At 38.2% G+C, this 22,636-nt stretch overlaps 1 long non-coding RNA gene across 1 annotated transcript in view; it reads left to right on the top strand.

Moving 5' to 3' along the window:
• Nucleotides 1–22,636, top strand: part of LOC132002266 (uncharacterized) — a 171,103-nt gene that overhangs the window by 10,429 nt on the left and 138,038 nt on the right. Inside the window, exon 2 of the long non-coding RNA XR_009399783.1 lies at nt 5,385–5,569. This is a non-coding gene — a long non-coding RNA (uncharacterized LOC132002266). The remainder of the gene's footprint in view (nt 1–5,384; nt 5,570–22,636) is intronic.

The raw sequence follows: 22,636 nt of genomic DNA, 5'->3' as shown, positions 1-22,636 counted from the left end.
GAACTGAACAAGGTAGTGCCCCATCCACGCAGCTGTGCCCAGCATTGCCACCATCTTAGATGCTTGGCTGTGATCCTATGAGTGTACTATGTTATACCAGACCTAATAAAAACTATTTTCAGTATACCCTTGGCTGATGAATCACAAGATCAATTTGCCTTCACACGGGAGGGACAACAACGGACCTTTCTTACTTTCTTTCTATTTTTTTAAAATTTAATTAAATTTTATTTACATTCAGTTAACATATAGTGTATTATTAGATTCAGAGGTAGCATCACCCAGTGACCCCATGCCTTCATCCCCTTCCCCTCCAGCAACCCTGTTTGTTTCCTGTGGTTAAGAGTCTTTTTTGGTTTGTCTCCTTTTCTGATTTTGTCTTGTTTTATTTTTCTTTCCCTTCCTCTACACTCTTCTGTTTTGTTTGTTAAATTCTCCATATGAGTGAAATCATATGATAATTTTCTTTCTCTCTTTCACTTAGCATAATACCCTCTAGCTCCATCCATGTCACTGCAAAGTTTCTTTTCTTTTTTTAAAGATTTATTTATTTATTTATTTATTTATTTATTTTGGGGGGAGGGAGAGAGCATGAAGAGGAAGGGCAGAGGGAGAAGGAGAGAGGAAAACACAAGCAGACTCTGTGCTGAGCATGGAACCCCATGGCACTGAGATCAGCACCTGAGCCAAAACCAAGAGTCTGATGCTTAACCCACTGTGCCACCCTGGAGCCCCAACAATGGACCTTTTAAATGTTTTCTCAGGTCAACTGGTACAACCCCACAATATATCATGAGACCTGTCCCTGTTCTCCTTCCCCACATCAGTAAAACAAGCCCATTACATTGATGATATAACGTTCACATGTGAAGACTTACCTTTGCCATAGCACATTGTGCAGACTTTGCTGGAACATCTGTGAAAGAGATTTTTTATGAAATCATAAAAAGTTCAAGACTGAGATACCACCATGAAGTTTTTAAGAGTCATATGTTTGGGTAAGATGTGTGCTGTCCCAGAAGCTATGACTGATGACATGCGGGCCTGTCCAACCCCTAAGAGCACAAAAGAGATGCAAGCCTTTGAAGGGATTTGGGGGTTTTGGAGGACTTTTATTCTCCACATGGCATCATGTCACCATCCCTTATACCACTTGGTAGGAAGTACATGTGAAGCTGGTGATCAGAGCAGCAAGTAGCCTTTGGAAAGCAAAAAAACCTAACGAAACAGATTAAAGCTCTGAACATCTCTCAAGTAGGGCCACTTGAATTAGGTATGTCTGTGACTCTGTAAGGCATGGGTTGGGCACCACAGCAGAGACAACAAAAGGAGAGCATGCTCTTTTGATTTGGTCCGAGGTTTGAAAGAGGGCAGAAAACTGATAAATTCCCTGAGAGCACCAGCTCCTTGTGATGTACTCAGTGTTCCTCCATGTAGACCCCTTCACAAAGGAACAGCATATCATAATAAGAACTACCCTTCCTATCAAGGGGTGGGTTGAGAATATGTTCCATCAGCCCATCTCTAGCATGGCTCAAAGTTCCACATTGCAGAAGAGGAGCACTTTGTGCACCACTGTCTCTAGAAACTCAGATTCTACGGGGTCCTGTAGAATATGTAGGTCCTCCAAATATCCCACGAATTTCCTCTGGTACCTGTGAAGAGAATCAGGGGAAATTCCCACTGGTGCCTAGAATGCATGGATCTAGTCAGGTATCTGGATAGAAACAGGAACAAACCACAGCAGCCAATGGGCTAAACTCAGAGCCATTTAGCTGGTGATCATTAATCTTTTGCATGGACAGTTGAACTGTTCTAACTCTATGGCTTTGATAGTGGGTATCTAAGTGACAGGCCATGATTAGGCCCTTGTGGAGTCAGGATATGTGGAAAGACATTTGGGTTTGCCTGCAAGAGTCTGAGGAAATCCTCACTATCTTCTATATTCTGACTCATAAAGTGCTGACTTCCCCTGGCAATCAGAGAGCTGATGACCTAGGTTAGTCAAGTCCTAGCAACTGATCCTTCAGGAGACAGCAGATTGGGTGCATAGAAAGAATGGCTACTGCAGTGCTTGGGAGAAATGATGTATTGCTAGGGATGCTGAATTGCCCTTGAAATATAGTGACTTGATAAATGCAATAACAGCATGTCCTGTGTGCTCTAAACAATGCTCAAGGCAACTGCCAAAGGAGCCTGGGGCTATCCACTGAAGTTCCCAACTGGTGAGAGACTGGCAAGTTGATTATACTGGTACTCCTCACACTGAGCATTCTCAACATGCTTTGGTTTGTGTGGCTACTGTGTCTTGACCAAGTTTTCCTCTCCCCGTATCCCAACCAAGCTGCTATTATTAGGGGATTAGACAACCCGAATCCCATATGTGGATACCCTCATCAAACAGACAGTGATTGGGGGTCACATTTCAGAGGTCATAGTATGCAAAATTGAGCAAAAGACATTGAATGGAAGTTCCATTTACCCTATAACCTGTAAGCAGCAGGGATGGTAGAAAGGAAAAATGGAATATTAGAGCAGCGGATTAAATTATTAATAGGTAAAAACCTCACATTAACTGGGTGGATTAACGTACTGCCCCAAGCTATAATACATTTTAATGCTCAAACAAAAGGGCCTGTTGCTTCATATGCCAGACTGTGAACCCTTCCCAAGACACCCAACAATGCAAAGGTATGGAAGTCTCAGGAAATATCCATTGTGCATACCTTCACCAAGGATCAACATGCTGTGCTGCTGAGAACGCCAAGCCCTATAATGCCTGGGAAAAGCATGGTTTACTGGAATTTGCAATGAGATGTCCCACCAGGATAGGTGACTTACTTTGCATCCCTGGGCAAAGGGAAACTATTCAATTTCTAATCCTTTTGTCTGGCTGCAAGCTAGGTGGGACACGCATCACTGAAAAAGGGGGAAGGGGTCCTGGTCTGGCAAATTCCACCCTCAGTCTGTCTTCTCCTGCCTGACAGTGCTGCCTTCCCAAGCCAACATGTATAGTATGCACAACTAGGTCAAATTCCTAAAGCTGCAGCTATAATAACATGTAAGGATCAGGCCACAAATATGATTCTTAAAAAAGGGGAAGACGTTACATGCAATTTCCTACTAAACATCTGTCTTTTTGACCTTAGATTTCTGCTGCTCCTGTGGTGTCTGGTCATGGACTGGGTATCAAATGGAAGTAACTTTTTTTTTTAATTAATTTTTTATTTTTTATAAACATATATTTTTATCCCCAGGGGTACAGGTCTGTGAATCACCAGGTTTACACACTTCACAGCACTCACTAAAGCACATACCCTCCCCAATGTCCATAATTCCACCCCCTTCTCCCAAACCCCCTCCCCCCAGCAACCTTCAGTTTGTTTTGTGAGATTAAGAGTCACTTATGGTTTGTCTCCCTCCCAATCCCATCTTGTTTCATTGATTCTTCTCCTACCCACTTAAGCCCCCATGTTGCATCACCACTTCCTCATATTAGGGAGATCATATGATAGTTGTCTTTCTCTGCTTGACTTATTTCGCTAAGCATGATACGCTCTAGTTCCATCCATGTTGTCGCAAATGGTAAGATTTCATTTCTTTTGATGGCTGCATAGTATTCCATTGTGTATATATACCACATCTTCTTTATCCATTCATCTGTTGATGGACATCTAGGTTCTTTCCATAGTTTGGCTATTGTGGACATTGCTGCTATAAACATTTGGGTGCACGTGCCCCTTTGGATCACTACGTTTGTATCTTTAGGGTAAATACCCAATAGTGCAATTGCTGGGTCATAGGGCAGTTCTATTTTCAACATTTTGAGGAACCTCCATGCTGTTTTCCAGAGTGGCTGCACCAGCTTGCATTCCCACCAACAGTGTAGGAGGGTTCCCCTTTCTCCGCATCCTCGCCAGCATCTGCCATTTCTTGACTTGTTTATTTTAGCCATTCTGACTGGTGTGAGGTGATATCTCATTGTGGTTTTGATTTATATTTCCCTGATGTAACTTTTTTTTTAAAAAAAGATTTTATTTATTTATTTGACAGAGAGAGATCACAAATAGTCAGAGAGGCAGGCAGAGAGAGAGAGGGGAAGCAGGCTCCCCACAGAGCAGAGAGCCTGATGCAGGGCTCGATCCCAGGAACCTGAGATTGTGACCTGAGCTGAAGGCAGAGGCTTTAACCCACTGAGCCACCCAGGAGCCCTGGAAGTAACTTTCTGCAGTGGGCCCACTCATAACATTGAATTGTTAACCAGAAGAGTCCTAAAATACCACCAATAAAGCCATGGGCGGCTAGTCACATTTAGGATGGGTTCATGTAGGTTACCTTGGATCATGGACATTTGAGCACCATCCCTATGTTGGAAATAGAAGAATCACTCTAGATATAAGGAGCCCAGTTTTACCAGGAATATGGGATGGATATCACTGGAACTTTGTAGTCATCCTGTCACTTAAAGAATAGTGACAAGTTTGGCACTGATTGGTCACACTGTCTGGGTATTTATTGGTAGACTTGAATGTGACCACATGGAACTGTGACATAAATCCTTGGCTGTGGTTTCCACCTGGCTGTTTGGGTCACTGCAACCTAGGTTTTTCCTGGGCACAGGGGAGAATCTGCCCTCCTGGTAGTGAAAATTGCCAACATTCCTCTACTCAAGGCCAGATGGGCATATTCTATTTTCCACTGGTATAATCATTTGGCTGTTTTCTTTGTCCCCTCCAGTGACCTGGAAGACCAATACACAGAAGCCCTTGCCACATTCACCCAACAAAGCCTGTCTTTACTGAATACTGAAATGTCCTTTTTTTTTTTTTTAAGATTTTATTAATTTATTAGAGAGAGAGAGAGAGAATGAGTAAGTGAGAGAGAGAGAGAGAGAGAGCATGAGCAGGGTGCCAGAGGAAGAGGGACAAGCAGCCTCCCTGCTGAGTAGCGAGCCCAACATTGGGGCTGAATCCCAAGACCCATGAGATCATGACCCGAACAAAAGACAGATGCTTAATTGACTGAGACATACCAGTGCTCCAAACACTGAAATGTCTTGAATGAGAAAAGCTGTCTTCCAAAATAGGACAGCTTTGGACATCACTACTGCCTTGCAAAGAAGCACCTGTGTCATGATCCAAAACGAAGGTTGTATGTTCATACCTGATAAATCTGCTAATGTGTCATCTTTCTTAAAACATAAGAGGACACAGTGAACACCCTGAGTGATGCAATCCCAAGCCTAGGGGACTTACTAAATCAGTAGTTCAGATCATGGAGCTCTTGGTAGAAAAAGTTGTCCCTGATTGGGGGATTTTTGTTTTCTAAATACGTGTTTTCTCTTGCCTATGACTGTATTGCTGCTGTGGTATCTGCCTCCTTAGCCACCAAAGGAGCTACCTCCATGTCAAGGAACCCCCTTGCTGACTGCTCAGGGCATGCTGCAGAGGACGGAGGGACATGAGATGATAAGAGCCGGTCTAGAGGAGTGGAGTATTGGAGGAGGTCATTGAGAGGACATGACTGCTGATTGACCAGGGAACTGGACCTTGGCAATGAGGGAACCCAGGTAAGGCTTCTATATAAACTTCCAAGATTCTGGCTGGCAGGTGAGCAGATCTATTCATTTCACCACTGCCCAAGGCAGGCATTGTAAGTTCCCTTGCTTATCACACCTCGCACCTACCAATCTGGAATGGCTGGCCTGTTTCTTCGGTCTCTCCTTGCCTTCAACAAATGATAGCCTGTTTTAGATTTTGCCCCCAAACCTCTCAGGGGTGCAAACCAACAACAATGCAAAGAGCTCATAATCCATTTTGAAGTCCTTTCACCCAGGCTTATCTATGGCTTTTAAATAATGCTGAGTGCCGTTCTCAAAAATTTGAGAGAATAATTCTTGCATTGTCCAAATATCTTTCCTACCTGGCTCTGCAAATATTTAATTTGCTCAGAACTTTGTTGCTGTTTTGAGGAACTATTCTGTTACTCTTGTGATGAATATTGTTATGTTCTCTGCTTAGTGTCATATGCCTTAGGATACTATTGGATAGTGTAATGACCATTCTTAAGAATTCAATTAATTTTCACTTTCATATATATTAAAGGCCTTTCTAAAGTGTTATGAAATGACAATATAATTGCTACTGTTGTTATTATTGAGCTGATTGTTTCTCTGCATAGTCAACATAAGGAAATACCTGGATGATTGGATCCATTCTTGAAATGTCCATTGACTTGAAGACTTTTTCCAAGGACAGGAAGCAAAATTTAGTGTGTGCTTCTAAGCTTCTCTTTATAGTCTCAAGTATGGTTTACAGCCTCAAGCATGGTTGTCCTTTCTGACAGAACTACCTTTTATCTTCTTTTTACAAGATAAGATTGATCTATTTTTTAAGCTAATACACCACTGGCTTTATATCCTTGTTGTAGGCTTTGGGAATAGGTTAAAGCCTCTTTGTGTTGCATTATTTACTGTGCAGCTACATTAAAAAATACAGTGAGTACACTGAAATTAATAACTCTAGAAGGGTGCAAAGTGATACTATTCATACTCAATTATAGAGATGATCTATTACGTTAATATAATAGTGATGCTATTCGAATGCAATATGGTGAAAAAAAAATAAAGTGGCAGGCTAACAGAATTTCAGTTTTTGAATTTAGGGAAAAAAAGATAAATGGTTAGCAGGCCTGGTTAATAGCGCAAGTGCATATGCTATAAGCTCTTATTTCAATGTCAACTTTTAGCAAGGACACCAGGCAAATGAACTTGAATATCCATTTGATTTATTAGCTTCTTACAAACTGAAATAAGCTTTTATATACTTTGGAAAGAATTGCTAGCAGAAAGGATAAGAGTGTGGGTTTTAATGGAGGTAATCCTCTAAGAAGTTACTCCTTAGCAGTTAGAAATACAGAAAAGCAAGATAAACTTGAAATAAGCCTGATAAATCCTATCTCACTCATTGTCTTCACTTAATAGGTACTTTGCATCTGGATTAAACTGTGCTCTCAGTAGTCACTCTGAGAAATCCTATTCTTTATACATTTTCCTTCCTCCCCTCTTCTTATTGAACTAATGACTACTTTCCCACCTACGGTTTATGAATGAAGTCACTGAATGCAATTATTGGGTAAAGTTCTTGGATTAAGATCATGGATCTCTAATGAGCCTTCATGTTCTATAAATGGTGATTCTCAGACCTGCCTATAGCTTGTTAGAAATACACGTGCCTTCGTCTCTCTCCCATAAATTTTGATTCTATATATCTGGGAGGAACCAGGACATACATAGTTTATGATACATGAACAGGATTAAGAATCCTTACCATTGTTGGTTCAAAGTACATTTTCTAAAGAGGTGAGAATTTTTTAAAAAATTAAGTATATTTAAACATTGATTTGAATTTACATTATTTTATATAGTATGTATATAAAATTAATTTTTATTATCCAGGTATACCTGTGTGCTATATAAGAAAATACAGAAGCAAAAAGAACAAAATAACTTCAACTATGACTATTGTTAAATATTCTAAAACATACAAAGAGGCATTGATTGCTTAACTCTAGTAATAGGGCATTTGCCTTTGCAATTGAAGCAGAAATCCAAAGGTACTCAGTAGAGTTGTTTTTCTTGTGTATTGGGTATTTGTCAAACGGTATTCTTTACTGAAGGGAGAGCTCTTCCATCCTTTCTTCCTCTACCCAAATATTTTCTTTTCTTTTTTCTTTTCTTTTCTCTTCTCTTCTCTTCTTTTATTTTCTTTCAAGGAATTGGCATATATGAGATTAGCAAAAGCTAATCATGGACTTTTGGAATGATCAGTTCTGGAGACATACCAAACTGGTGATGACAATGTATTCATCTGTTCATTTATCTATCCAACAAACATTTGTTGAGTACCTATTAATATGCCAGACACTATGCTGGTGTTGTTGGTATTCAACCCCTCCCTGGAGAAACTTCACACTCTAGTATGGGATATAGAAAAACAAAACAGACAAATACTATGGCATATTGTTTATGTGCTATGAGAGATGTATGTACACGATGTGTTTGGTGCACAGACAGGGGATATGTAGGTCAAAATAGAGAATCAGGGAGGATGAATATAAAGAAGGGATATGAAAGTAGGGTATCAGCGCTGGAAGATACTTATACATAGCCATTTGATGAATTTGGAAATCTTTATCAGGGGTATAGATGTCTTTTTTTTTTTTTTTTTAAGATTTTACCTATTCATTTGTGAGAGAGAGAGAGAGAGAGAGCGAGCACTCACAAGCAGGGGGAATAGCAGGTAAAGGGAGAAACAGGCTGCCCATGGAGTAGGGAGCGTGATGCAGGACTTGATACCAGGACCCTGGGATCACGACCCAAACTGAAGGCTGACGCTCTATGGACTGAACCACCTAGGCATCCATCCCTATAGCTATCTTTACATACTGTATTTATTGCCTAGAGTGGAGATCAAGAAGCTCTTCTTGGGGGCGCCTGGGTGGCTCAGTGGTTAAAGCCTCTGCTTTCGGCTCAGGTCATGATCCCAGGGTCCTGGGATCGAGCCCCACATCGGGCTCTCTGCTCTGCGAGAGGCCTGCTTCCTCCTGCTTCCTGCCTCTCTGCTTACCTGTGATTTCTCTCTGTCAAATAAATAAATAAAATCTTAAAAAAAAAAAAAGAAGCTCTTCTTGTTCTCTGATGTTCCTTTCTTCTCGGGTAGTATTTTACTCTTTTTCATAGATACATTATCTTTAATTGTTTTTCCAGGGTTTTAGTAATATTTGGAATATTTCTTTTCCCTGCATACTTTCTGTTTCTTCTGAGAAGCATTTTTATTGTTTGTTTTGGTCCCTATCTTTTTTTTTTTTTTTAAAGATTTTATTTATTTATTTGACAGAGAGAAATGACAAGTAGGCAGATAGGCAGGCAGAGAGAGAGAGAGGGAAGCAGGCTCCCTGCTGAGCAGAGAGCCCGATGTGGGACTCGATCCCGGGACCCCGAGATCATGACCCGAGCTGAAGGCAGCGGCTTAACCCACTGAGCCACCCAGGCGCCCTGTTTTGGTCCCTATCTTTAAAGGTAGAGATCAGATTGTTCTGATCCTGCAATCTCCTGCTGGACACCACTGCTCGAAAGTGCAGAGGTAAGAACACTGGGGCTGCAGCAGTCACTATATTCACTGGAGAGAAACGGTTGTCCAGCTTATGTGGTTGGATAATGTTGGGATAACTTTTTCACTGATTTTCATATCTTGGCTTTATTATCTCCCATACCTCAGGCAAGGGTGACAGGGTTGCGGTTCTAGGGTATAATAGGGTTCTCACTCCTCCCATTACCTGCTTTGTATTCTGTCTGCTGTCAGTTACCAGGAGTCAAGTATTTACTTTCTGACTTCAAAATATTTGTTACTTTTCTCCAACTCTCCTGTTCTCTTTGTCTTTGTAACCTTATGTCTTAAAACCAAACAAATAAAACACCACTATTATGATAGGGTTTCAGGAAAGGGAGAAAGTGAATTCATGTATTCTGTCTGCCCTTTGACCTGCACTAAGTGCCTTGTTTTTATAGGATCCTGTGCTAAGAATTTAATTAATAATAATTCTAAGTAACTGGCATTATTCTTATATTACTTTTGCAGACGAGGGAAGTAATTTCAGAGAGATTAAGTGGCAAATGAACTAGCAAATGGTAGAGCTGTGGCTAGGAAGGAGCTCTTCAATCTGTGGAGTGGTTAACACAGATTATAAGGTGGCTTTGGGGCTAGCACTGCTGTAACAAATAAACTCCTTCTCCTGCCACTTATCAGGGTTCACCCTGAACCCAAACCTGGCTCTGGGGACGATGACAGTGAGGACTGGTGAAGGGAAGGGCTGAGCACGGAATTCCATCAGAGAAGCCTTGTTCTGTAGAGAGCAGACTTTTATCAACTCTGTCATCACTGTGGATCGGACTGTTTTCTGACATAAATTCTTTCTTTGAGGAACTTGACAAAGTTGCATTTTGATGATCTATTTTAGTATTTTGCTAATTATGAAATGCAGGCCACCTGCTTTCAAAAGAAGGCGCTGGAATGGAGAATAATAGAGATGTAAATATGGTGCCTTTTATGGGCAAAAGCAGATTTTTTAGCAGCATGTTTTAAAAAAATTAGAAATTTAACAGCTGTTTTGCGAAATAAGTGAAATGCTTCCGTATTGCTAAAGAATATGCACAGGTAATTAATTTTGAAGTAAAACTTGTGGCCTCATTTGACTGTATTACCATCACTAAATTAATTAATAAACTAATTTTATCTGTCAAATTATTGACTAGATTCTAAACCTCTGCTCACTAAAAACACTGTTTTTTTTAATGAAAGGTAAATATAAATTAACAAGACCAATTTTCTTTTTTAAAAAACTATTTATACTTGAAAGAGAGCATATGTGAGTGGGGAGGGGCAGAGGGAGAGAAACTCAAGCAGGCTCCCTGCTGAGTGGGGAGCCCTACTGTGGGCTTGATCCCATGACCCTGAGATCGTGACCTGAGCAGAAATCAAGCTTCAGATGTTTAACCAACTGAGCCACCCAGGCATCCCAACAAGACCAATTTTCTTTTGTAGTTTGTGAAGTGACATAGTTTTATGTATATAACTGATATGAAATGGGATATGTATTACTTTTTCTGTAAGTGATGACTAGGTATATGAAGTGTTATGAGATGAGATTTTGGAGGATATGATATTTATACATTAGACGTAGAAGTTTGGAGTAGAGAAAGATTTTTATGCCCAGATGTTCTCCAACTTACGATGGTTGGACTCTTAATTTTTCCACTTTACAACGGTGCGAAAGTGATAGGCACTCAGTAGAAACTGCACTTCAGATTTTGAATTTTGATATTTTCCCAGGCAACAGCTTGCCGTACAATACTTATGTGACTCTAGGCAGCAGCAGCCACAGCTCCCAGCCAGCCACGTGATCATGAGGGGAAACAACCGATGCACTGACAGCCATGTGTATTTTTCACTTTCAGTACAGTATTCAATAAATTACATGAGATATTCACTACTTTATTATAAAATAGGTCTTGTTTGCCCAACTGTAGGCTGATGCACTCTGAGCACACTTAAGGTAGGCCAGGCTAAGCCATGATGTTTGGTAGGCTAGGGGTATTAAATGCATTTTTGACCTATGATGTTTTCAACGTAGGAGGAGTTCATCAGGATACAACTGCTTTGTAAGTCGAGGAAGATCTCAACACCAAACTGAAAATATAAAAGAGTAAAATGAGATCACTGAAAAATCACATCTCTTCCTACCAAGGTTTCCATAATTTCCATGCAAATTTCTCAGCCAGCAAGCAGTTTACTTTGCCTTCTATATACAGAATGTTTTTATCTTCTTCCTAAATTCACCTGTTGAAGCCCTAACTCCTGATTAGGATAGGTATCTCCAATGGTATTCGGAGATGGGGCCTTTGAAAGTTTATGAGGGTTATATTAATTAATGAGGGTGGTGAAGGTCTCATGAGGGGCTTAGTGGCCTCATAAGAAGGGAGAGAGGCAGAAACAGAGACAGATTGCTATCTCTCCCTCATGTGAGTTTACAGTCAGAAGGTGGTGACTTACAAGGGAAGAAGAGAGCTCTTACCAGAACCTGACCATGCTGGTTACCCTGATCTTGGACTTTCAGCCTCTGGAACTATGAAAAAAATAAGTGACTATATTTAAGTCATTCAGTCCATGGTATTCTGTTAGGACAGCCTAGGCTGACCAATAGACCCCTCAACATTGTTTTCTGTCTTGTTCCAAGCCTCCTCTGTTCTCAGTATAAAATGCACCCCATGGAACCTGACAAAATTCCTCCTCTTAATACTTGGTAACCCTCTATGTCCAAATTTCAAAGAAAAATTGAAAATCCAGATTTTTATGTGAAGTTGTCTGGTACTTTTTTTTTAATTCCCTAGTATTTTTAATATTGACACAACATTCTGTAATGTATTTAATATTGACCCAACATTCTGTAATGCAATGTATTTCTATGCCAGTTACCCACAAACAGCAAGTTTACAAATTACGTTTCAATGTGTATGTCATATCTCCTGAACTCGTTGAAGGGTATGTCTGTCATATTTTTATTTTCTGGTTCCCAAGGTCTAAAGGATTGGTAATCAAATAATATGTATTATTACTGATGCTGAATCTACTTGCTCTTTCTCTAACCTCTCTCTTCTTCAGGTAAAACATTCCCATTACATTAATCTCTCTATTATTTATTTATTTATTTATTTATTTTATTTCATTAATTATCCTTTGATTTCTCAGATTTTGGTGAACTTCTGTTAGGAGCCATAGTGGATGAAACCTGACTGTCCATACTTATCACTTTTTAACCATAAACTTTTTGACCCAAAGGTGGGAGCATTGGCATGGAAGTCTGTTTTTACATGATGGAATCAACAGATGCTAGATATAAGGAGGGCTCCTCCCCCAATTCTACATTTTCCTTTTATTTTCATCACCCACTATCTTGATTGATATTTCAACAGTACTGCTCTGTTACTGCTCTGTGGTCCAATTTCTCTTGCTCTCAGTGGGAAGGCTTCTCTTTTATTTATCTATTTGTTCCTATTATGGAGAAATTAAGCTTTAAGTGGCTATACACCTGTTTATTCATTCTGCGAGTGGTATTGCTCACTGTCAGTGGCTGTTTTTGATGCTAATACTGCTTCTTGCCTTGTTTTATTTGGAGTCCTGACATGTTTGCAGGCCTACAGTAGCTAATAAATAACAATAATGAATTCTTTACCGGTTCCTGTTCCTCCCTTACCACAGTCTTCCTGGAGTCAAATGGAGAAATGATTTTTTCCTTTCTAGTTTCATATTTGATATCTCTAAAGGGTTCAATCAAGGTGTTTACAAAATGAAGTTAGTTGGCATTTCGATGATGTAGTACTGTTATGATTTTCTTATGAGCTATTTTTCTACAACTATTTTTCATCATTTTGATTTTTAGGATAGATAATATATTTTCATTGTTCAAAAAGAACATAAAAATGCAAAAATACACAGTGAAAAGTTTTACTCCCACCTTGTCCTTTGCCCAATTCCTATCTCGCAGCTCCATTGGTAACTACTTTTATTAATTTTCATGTATCCTTCCAGTTTCTCTTTGTATCCATGTAAACAAATACCAATATAAATAGTCTCATTTCTCCGTTTCTTAAATGCAAGATACCATTGTTCTACTTCTTCCACATTTCACTTAACATTATATCTTAGAGCTTTTGTCATATTGAAATATAGACTACCGTGTTGTTTTATACAATTGAAGAGTATTTCAGTTGATAGAGGAGCCGTCATTTACTTAAGTAAGGTCTTAACTGAAGATCATTTGTTTGTTTCTAGTATTTTACTAGGCCATGGCATATTACAACAAAAAATCCTCTTATAAACCTCATGTCACATGTATGCAAATAGATTTGTATAGGATAAATTCCCAGAAGTGGTAATAACTAGGTCCAAATGTCTATGCATTTGTGATTTTGTCAGGTATCGGTCAATTGCCTTCCACAGGAGTTGTACTAATTTATGCTTTTAGCAGCAATGTGTGAGAATGCTATTATAATGTTCACCTATAGAAACCTTTATCCAGCTTTTGGATTTTATCATTCTGTTGGGTAAATATAGTTATCTCAGAACAGTTTATTTGCTTTAGGAGAGGAGTTGGACATCTTTTCCTCCTGCGTTTAAAGCCATGATTATTTTCATTTTTGTATGAACTGTATGTTCATAGTCTTTACATATTTTTTCTTTTGGGTTGTCAGCTTTGTGAGACAAGAATTAACATTTATCTGTAATATAAAAGTAAAATTATTTTTAGTGATTCGAGCTTTTTTTTTCTCTGTTTATGTTGTTTTGCTATGTAAAAGGTTTTTTTGTTTGTTCATTTTTTTACATTTTATTTATTTTTTTCATTTTAATTTATTTTTTTAAGAGTTTACTTATTTATTTGACAGACAGAGATCACTAGTATGCAGAGAGGCAGGCAACAAGGGAGAGAGGGAAGCAGGCTCCACACCAAGCAGAGAGCCCAATGCCGGCTCCCCGCTGAGCAGAGAGCCCTATGTGGCTGGATCCCAGGACCCTGGGATCAAGACCTGAGCCAAAGGCAGAGGCTTTAACCCATTGAGCCACCCAGAAAGTTCTTTCCTATACAAACCCTGTTCTCTAGTCTCCATCTTAATGAAGTTTTCTCCTAGCATTTTATAATTTCAGTTTTTTTTAACACTTAAATTTTTGTTAGATCATTTGCTACATTCATTGAACAAGTAAGTACCGAGTGTCTCTCATGTACCGAGATCTATTTTAAGTACTTGGGGTGTATCAGTGATCAAGACAGACAAATATCCTTGCCTTTGCAGAGTTTGCATTGCAATAGAAGGAGGTAGATTAACAACAACAGCAGCAATAACAAAATAAGTAAATTATGTAGTATATCAGAAAGTAATGAATGCTACTTTTAAGCAGCATTTTAAGTAGTATCTTTTAAGGGGAACTGGAATACCAAGTGGTGGGTATAAGTTGCAATTTAAAATGAAGTAATTTATGGATGCCTGGGTGGCTCGGTTAAGAGTCTGCCCTCAGCTCAGGTCATGATACTAGGATCCTGGGAGGAAACTCCATGTCAGGTTCCCTGTTCAGAGGGGAGTCTGCTTCTCCCTCCCTCTGCCCCTCCCCAATTTGTGCCCTCTCTCTCTCTAAAATGAATAAGTAAAATCTTAAAAAAAAAAAAAAAAAAGAAAAAAAAAAAGAAAAAAAAAAAAGCTTTTCTTGGATAATCTATCTTTCCCCCATTGATTTGAGACTGCACTGTAATATATAAATTCCCATATGTATATTGGATTTTATGCATATATGTATTGCTGTACCTACAGTTGTGATTAATAAAGTAAGTGTCCTTTAAGAAACATTATATAATTTATAGAACCCATTTCTTAATGTGATTTTCTCAAAAAGGAGGTCATAAAAATATGCAACTATTATTTGCTGGAGAAGCATGTTTAGGTATTAAAATGTCTTTGTTCTCAAAGAATTCCTACCAAAATGTTTTGAGAACGACATTCTTCACTGTTTTCCTTCACTGAGTTTATAATCCTGCAGATGTTGGTCACTGTTTGCTTCTGAGCTAGCATGGCCTTCACCATCAAACAGTGATACAGCAACACAACATAACTCCTAGAATCTTATCACAAATTGCCATCTGCTGTAAGGTAAATCAATAAGGCAATGTTGAGCCAGTCTTTCTCTGAAGTAGATGCTGGCAAGGTCCAGTATTACAATTTCACCTGGACCAGAGTCTTTTTGCACTACCATCAATAAAATGAGACTTACAGTTGATTGGTAATAGTGATGGTGATAGTAAAATCAAAATACTAATACGAATAATAATAATAAAAAGTTGTCTAATTTTGAGTGCCTTATTAGATGTTTGGCATTATGCCATAGATATTGATAGTGTATATTTAAAACAATAAGAGGTTATTATTCATGAAAGCTCAGGGAAGTACAATAACTTGCTGAGGTCACATTGCTGGTAAATGGCAGAGTCAGGACAAAATTGTGTCTAGTCTGCTCTGAAAAATTTTTTCTCTTTTCTCATTTTAATACTAAATATTATTTAAATTAGATAAATGATAGAGGAAATCTCATAAAAGATGATCTTTCCAGGCAAATAACATAAGAACACCTTATTTTAGTTTGCTTAAGTAATTATCATGACCATTTAATGTGTTCATGAAATCAATGCACACATACTTTAATGCATCTATCGTCTATTTATCTATCATCTGTCTCTCTGTTTATCCATCCATCCATCCATCACCTGTGATAGAATAAATCTGTATAAATTATAATAAAAATGGCAAACATTAAAGTAAAATATATTAAGAAATATTTTTTAAAGTTTTGTTTAAACCTTATAGCCTTATAAAATCCAGGATTATGGAAAACCCAATGACAAAAATATATAATCCAGTGCTTTTTACTTGGTGTTTATAAAACACACACCTCAAGAGACAGCACCTTTATTAATAACACTTAAGATAATTTAAAAATGAAAGTTCAGTTTTGTCAAATTGTGAGGTTTGTATTCTGATTTCCCACAGGTAACGAGATTTTTAAGCACTTTTTTTCATTGTCACATTAAACACAATTTGGATTTTAATTTTTCAGAGAAAATGTAATTAAATAATTTTCTAAGGTATCAGAAACAAAAAAAAAAAGCCAGTGTCTTTGTGTTTTATAAATCACAATCGTGTTTTTTCCCTTGACATAAATGTGTTCTGCATATTACCTGGGTTATTGATTTTTACTCAGTATGCTTATGCATTTTTGTTCAAAGGTTTTTCTCTTTTTGCACTGTGTTGGGCAGTAGGCCTTTTAACCCTGTGTGGGGCAATCTAATGTCACAGTACAAGAAGTCAAATAAAAAAGATGGATTTCCCATTGTGTTCCAGCCACAAGTACCTCAGATCAGTTCATTGAATATGCTGATTACTCTCCTGCTCTAGGACATCTGCATTAGTTTCCCTGTCAAAGAATGCATGGACCCCAGATAGCCATGTCTCTTAGTCAGGATTTCTCTCATCTCTTACTATCTGGGGTCTTTTTCACTAGACTGTTTTTTGTTGTTGTCATTTTTGTTTTTTAAGATTTTATTTATGTATTTGACAAAGAGAGAGCACAAGCAGGCAGAGAGGCAGGCAGAGGGAGAGGGAGAAGCAGACTCCCTGCCAAGTAGGCAGCCCAAAGTGGGCTCCATCCCAGGACTCTCGTATCACGACCTGAGCTGAAGGCGACGCTTCTGAGTCACCCTGGTGCCCCTCACTGGACTTTCTAAGAGTGTCTCTTTCATTCTGCAGCCCTGGATCTTGCTCTTCTTTGTGAACATAGGACTATCTCAGACTGTAGATTGCATATTTATTTGTTTATTGATGTCCTCTCCACTTGAATATAAATTAAATTCTATCACAGATTATTTTTGTTCACAAAATGCATCAATAGCCCCTAAGCCAGTGTCTGGCACCTAATGGACACTCCCAAAAAACAGTTATTAATTGTGTTAAGATTTTAATTTATGAACACTTGTGGGTTCTCTTCCTTTATTTTTACGTGTTACAAACATCTAATTTATGGATATCAAGTTTTGATTTCTTTTCTCTTTCTTTGAAACAAAGTACTCATATGTCGTCTCTTCCTTAGCTGGTGCTTCAGCAGCAACATATGGAATCAAGTGATTTCCTGAAATAAATTGTCAGAATTTCTACCAGTCTTTATACTCTACCCAATTTGTAAAGAATTGTAAAAATGTTCATTGAAAAGAAACAAAGAATATTTATCTCTGCATAAGAATCTTTAAAACATAAAAAAAAAATAAGAATCTTTGAAGCATGTATATTCCACCATTTATTGAAACATTTGAGACTTGTTAGTATGGATAATGCTTATGAAAGCAGTCAGGAGTTCTTTTCAGTTATAAAATATTATTGGATTTAACATTTTGACTGTAGTAATTTAGAAAATATCTTTTGAACCAATATTAGCATTTTAGCTCTATTTTTAACAAAGCACTTTTACTTATACTGCTAAAAGCTCACTTCTAACTATTTAAACTTAAAATCAGGCAAAGTATGTTCTTAAGAGATTTGAAATCTCATGTTTATAGTTTATTTGCTTGTAATTGGTGATTATTCTAAATATTTGAACTTTAAAATCATGGGGAAAAACATTCTGAGATTAGTTGTCTTTTTAATTGATAGGCAGTCTGCCTCTGCTGGGAGCTGGTCTTCATGCAAAGTCATTTAGACCATTTAACAAGAGAGTAAACCCATTAAAAATATGCAAGCTCTTGGAAAACAAAATCCAGTATACTAATTAGACCTATTAAGGCAATTACAGAGCACTATAAATGATGCAAAAGTTATGTTGGGCTCCTCAGTGTACCAATGACAAAAAGCCATGGAGTTCCTATTTTTCCTAAATAGAGATAAAAAAGTGTGGGTGATTAATTTCAGCACCATTGAGTTAATTTGCAATGAGTCAACAGCAGAAGACATTTCTATGGACATAGAATAATGGTAGAAGGTGGTTGTTTACCACTCAGTGGTAGTACAGCTATTTGTCAGGCAATGCTTTAGTAATGAAGGGAAGGAAAACTACAGCCACCTGTTGACAAGAAAGAAGAAATTCGAAGAGTTTCCGGAAACTGTGGTCTTTATTTGCAGCCAAAGCTCTGAGGTTTCCCTGACTAGCATGCATATTTCAGAAGATTCTTAGCTCCTGCTTAATAGCTTTTGATGGGTGATCAAAACATTATGATTTCTGTTTCAGAAGACAACTTCAGGCTTATGAACTAGTAATAAAGATTTTAAACTTGTTCTTTGAAAAGCACTAATAATTGTGTGGTGCTATGGAAAACCATATGATTTAAGGGATATAAAAACAAGACTGTGCTCAATAAAACCTTAAAGGAAATGTTGTCCCTACAGACTTGTGAGAGACTTTTTAAGTACTTAAAAGAGAGAGAGAGAGAGAGCATCTCAGTTAATGTTTATAACCACTCTGAAGCTATGAGACAGGGGACATCACTATCCCCCACTCTTCAGATGAATGATTGAGACAGAAAAGTTAAGATAGCCTTCCCAGGAGCTTTCAGTAAGGGAAGAGACATATTGGATCAAGACTTGGCTAGTCCTAATTTGGCACAAGATGGCTAAAATGAGATGGTCCCTGATACCATGTGGTTATTTCCCCAGTCTCAGTGCCTAAATGATTTTTTTATTTTTTTGTGCCTCGAAGCATCACACATTACAGAAAGGTATTTATTATTATTCACCAAATTACAACAGATGTGCAAAGTCAGCGAGGGCAGAATAAGCGTGAAGGAAGGACAACCAACAGCATATGTGCAGATGTAGTATCTATTAGAATCCTCCTCAGTGGTTTTGCCAAGAAATGGAAGCCATCAACAGATCTGCATGGGGCTGCAGAATCACATACAATACCCACCTCCACAGCTAATCACGGCAGAGCAACTTAGTGGTTTTGGTTTTGCATTAGTGATTGTCATTTCCATTTAATGTGTCGTAAAAACAATGTATAGACATTTTAATTGGTATATGCCCCATGACAGAAGAAAGTGGCAAAGGAAGATGAACATAGACTAACCGTAATTAATGGACTGTTTTACCCTCATAAGATCCAGGACTTAGGAATCCCAATTGCAGACACAGCTAACTGAATTGCTTTTATCCAGTTGCTGCAGCACACTTGCCTTAAGAATGTAAATTTCTTAATTGAGGTCTTATTAAACCTAACAAATTTTTTTTAATTCTTCTGACAAGGTGCAGATTAATGATAGTATAAAATAAATTCCTCAAGGAGTCCATGGTCTGTGGACTGAACAGGTCAGCTCTTGGTCTGTTTTCAAACTGCCTGTCCCATAGAGTTCATAATCTTAAAATGCACTGACCTTGTAAGGCTTTTTTTTTGGCTAAATTTCCACTATAGGCTGAGAATTCACTGCAAGTAGAAATGTCCTATTTCAACTTTTTAAAACCTTTGCTTACTATACACCACAGATATTGAAGAAATGGTGCATGAAACAAACAACCTTATTTTTTTTTTAAATTAACATATAATGTATTATTTACCCCAGGGGTACAGGTTTGTGAATCATCAGTCTTCCACAATTCACACTACTCACCATAGCACATACCCTCCCCAGTGTCCATCACCCAGCCACCCTATTCCTAACCCCCATCCCCCAGCAAGCCTCAGTTTGTTTCCCGAGATTAAGAGTCTCTAATGGTTTGTCTCCCTCCTGATCCCATCTTTGAGCCAAACAACTTTATATCAGACTGAATGATAGTTAAAAGTATAGAACAAGACAGAGCTGTCTATAGGCCTGAGCCAGCTAACTGGGAGGAGGACCATGTCTTTGAAGTATTTACACAGGGAACATGGTGAAAGTTGTAGAAGTTTATTCTGATTAATAAAATTTCTAAAAAAGACCTAGAAACCCTGTCTAGGGTCCATGAAGCTTTGAGGTCTTCTTTTCCAATAAAAGGTATAGACTATAAAAGAGAAAGGAGAATATGTTTTATTAAGAACTTTGTTGCTAGATGATGTCATACCTAGGGAATGGTTTAAGATCATCAAAATTATGAGCTTATAACAGAAAAGTGGAGCTTCAAGGATGGAGAAAATTTATTTGCTAAGGGATCTTTCAGCTGGATCAGCTGAAAATAGGGGATTCTAAAACATGTGAATATATTGATACCTTAAACTGACCTAGAAAGTGGAATAACATGGAGAAACTTCCCATAGGTCATATTGGAAATGGGGTGGGGGAGAAATACTTACGGTGACAGAAAATGGCATAGTTTGGTTATATGAATCAAAGATATTGAGATTTAGTATGATAGGAATGACTACAGGAATTTTGGATATCAAAAGGTAAAGACAAGTATTATTTAATAGAACTATAATGTGAACCACATATCTAATTTAACATTTTCTAGTAGCCATATTGTGTAGTAAAGAATTTGGCCTTGATCCAAGAGATGCTTTTGTGTTTGCTTCTAAGACTAATATTATGTCATACCTGACGGTATTGTTTTTGTTCAGAGTGGGGGCCAGCAACAGAAGATATCTAGGTGAGACCAGCCATACTCAGTGGTCTGAGAATCAGGGCTGGCCAGTCCAGAAAGACCAGCCAGATGATTTAAGGTGGGGGCTTTGGATCATATGGTATCAGTTTATCTGAAGGCTTAGTTCAACCATGTAGGACATCAACCAATCAATCTTGCTTTTGTAATGAAGTCTCAATAAAAACTGTGGATACCAAGGCTTGGGTGAGCTCTCCTGGTTGACAATATTCTGTGTGTATTGTTATACAGTGATGGCAGGAGATGGTCATACATTCTGACAGTGGAACTTCCCAGATTCTGCCCTGAGTCTCTTCTCTGATTTTATTTTGTATCTTTTCCATGTAATAAACCATAACTGTGAGTATGATAGCTTTCAGTGAGTTCTGCAAACTCTTTCAGTGAATTACCAAAACAGGGAGTGGTTTTGGAAATCCCTACAAACTTATAGTTGATGCCTGAAATGAGGGCTGTTTTCTCTCTAACATTTAGTTGGACTGTAACTCCTTGGAATTGGTGTCAGAAGTCTTGGGTAGATTTGACAGTCTGGAGAATTGTGCCTTAATCTTCATAGTTTGCTAATTATATGTATATATTAATTAAGTAAAAAGTTAAAAGAGGTTAATATGTCCAAAATATTATCATTTTAATAGGTAATCAAATAAAAATTACTGATCAGTATATATATACATATATATAATGCTAAGTCTATTGGCTACTAGCTATCATGTTGGACAAGGCATTTACAAATTGCTCAAAATAATAGAGCTTTAAGCAAAAGAGCTTGAGTACTGTCATTTGTTAAGATGACATTTAGCTACCATAAAAACTCATGAACCTGAATGTTGAGGTAGATTGGAGAATATTTGGGTAAAGATTAAAAGGACAATAGAATGTAAGTTACAGAGGACTGCATTCCCAGGTCAAGAACATAGATTGGATATCCCTAAATCTGAGCATGAAACGGGCATAAAGGCAGTTTAGGGGAGCAGCACTGGGGGACTGTAGCCATCAGAACATCTACTGATACATTTAGCTAAATGCACACACAGGATAAATTCTTGCCATTCACAAGGAATCTCTGTTTCTGCCTCTCTCTTTCTTCTTTTTCTCCCATTTTTACTCTTCCCTCTCCTTCTTCCCTCCCTTCCTTCATTTTTCACCCTTTTTATTACTTCCCTTTATTTCTTTTCTTTCAATAAATACTTATAGACTGCTTATTTCTGTGTTATATATTATTTTTGCTCTCACATTTTTAAAAAAGACTTTATTTATTTCTTTGACAGACAGAGATCCCAAGTAAGCAGAGAGGCAGGCAGAGAGTGGGGAGAAGAAGCAGGCTCCCTGCTGAGCAGAGAGCAAGATGTGGGGCTTGATCCCAGGACCCTGAGATCATGACCTGAGCTGAAGGCAGAGGCTTAACCCACTGAGCCACCCAGGTGCCCCTGGTCTCACATTTTTGAGTACCAACCCCAGTGGACATTTGACTTCTCTGAAGACATTTTCTAACTGTCATAATTTGGGGAAAGGATGCTACTGGAATACAGTAAGTAGAAGGCAAGTATATTGATAAATGTCCTGCAATGTATAGGATGGTTCCCCACCACAAAAATGGATCCAATCCCAAGTGTTAATAATGTTCAAGTTGAGAAGCCCTGTCCTAGAATGTTTTAGAGATAAAAGGAATGACTTTTTCAGGCATAATTTTGACTAAGAAGGAAAAAAATAGAAGTTTATTATTATCTATTTATTTTTAAAGATTTATTTATTTGAGAGAAAGAGAGTGCATGAGAGTAATGTGGGAGAGGGGCAGAGGAAGAGGGAGAGAGAGTTCCAAAAAGACTCCCTGCTGAGTGCAGAGTCCATCACAGTCCTGATCCAGCATGCTGAGATCATGACCTGAGCCAAAATCCAGAGTTGGGAGGCACCTGGGTGGCTCAGTGGGTT

The sequence above is a fragment of the Mustela nigripes genome, chromosome 14 (assembly GCF_022355385.1).
Source record: "Mustela nigripes isolate SB6536 chromosome 14, MUSNIG.SB6536, whole genome shotgun sequence".
NCBI lineage: Eukaryota > Metazoa > Chordata > Mammalia > Carnivora > Mustelidae > Mustela > Mustela nigripes.
This window is presented reverse-complemented; position numbering and strand designations above follow the sequence as displayed.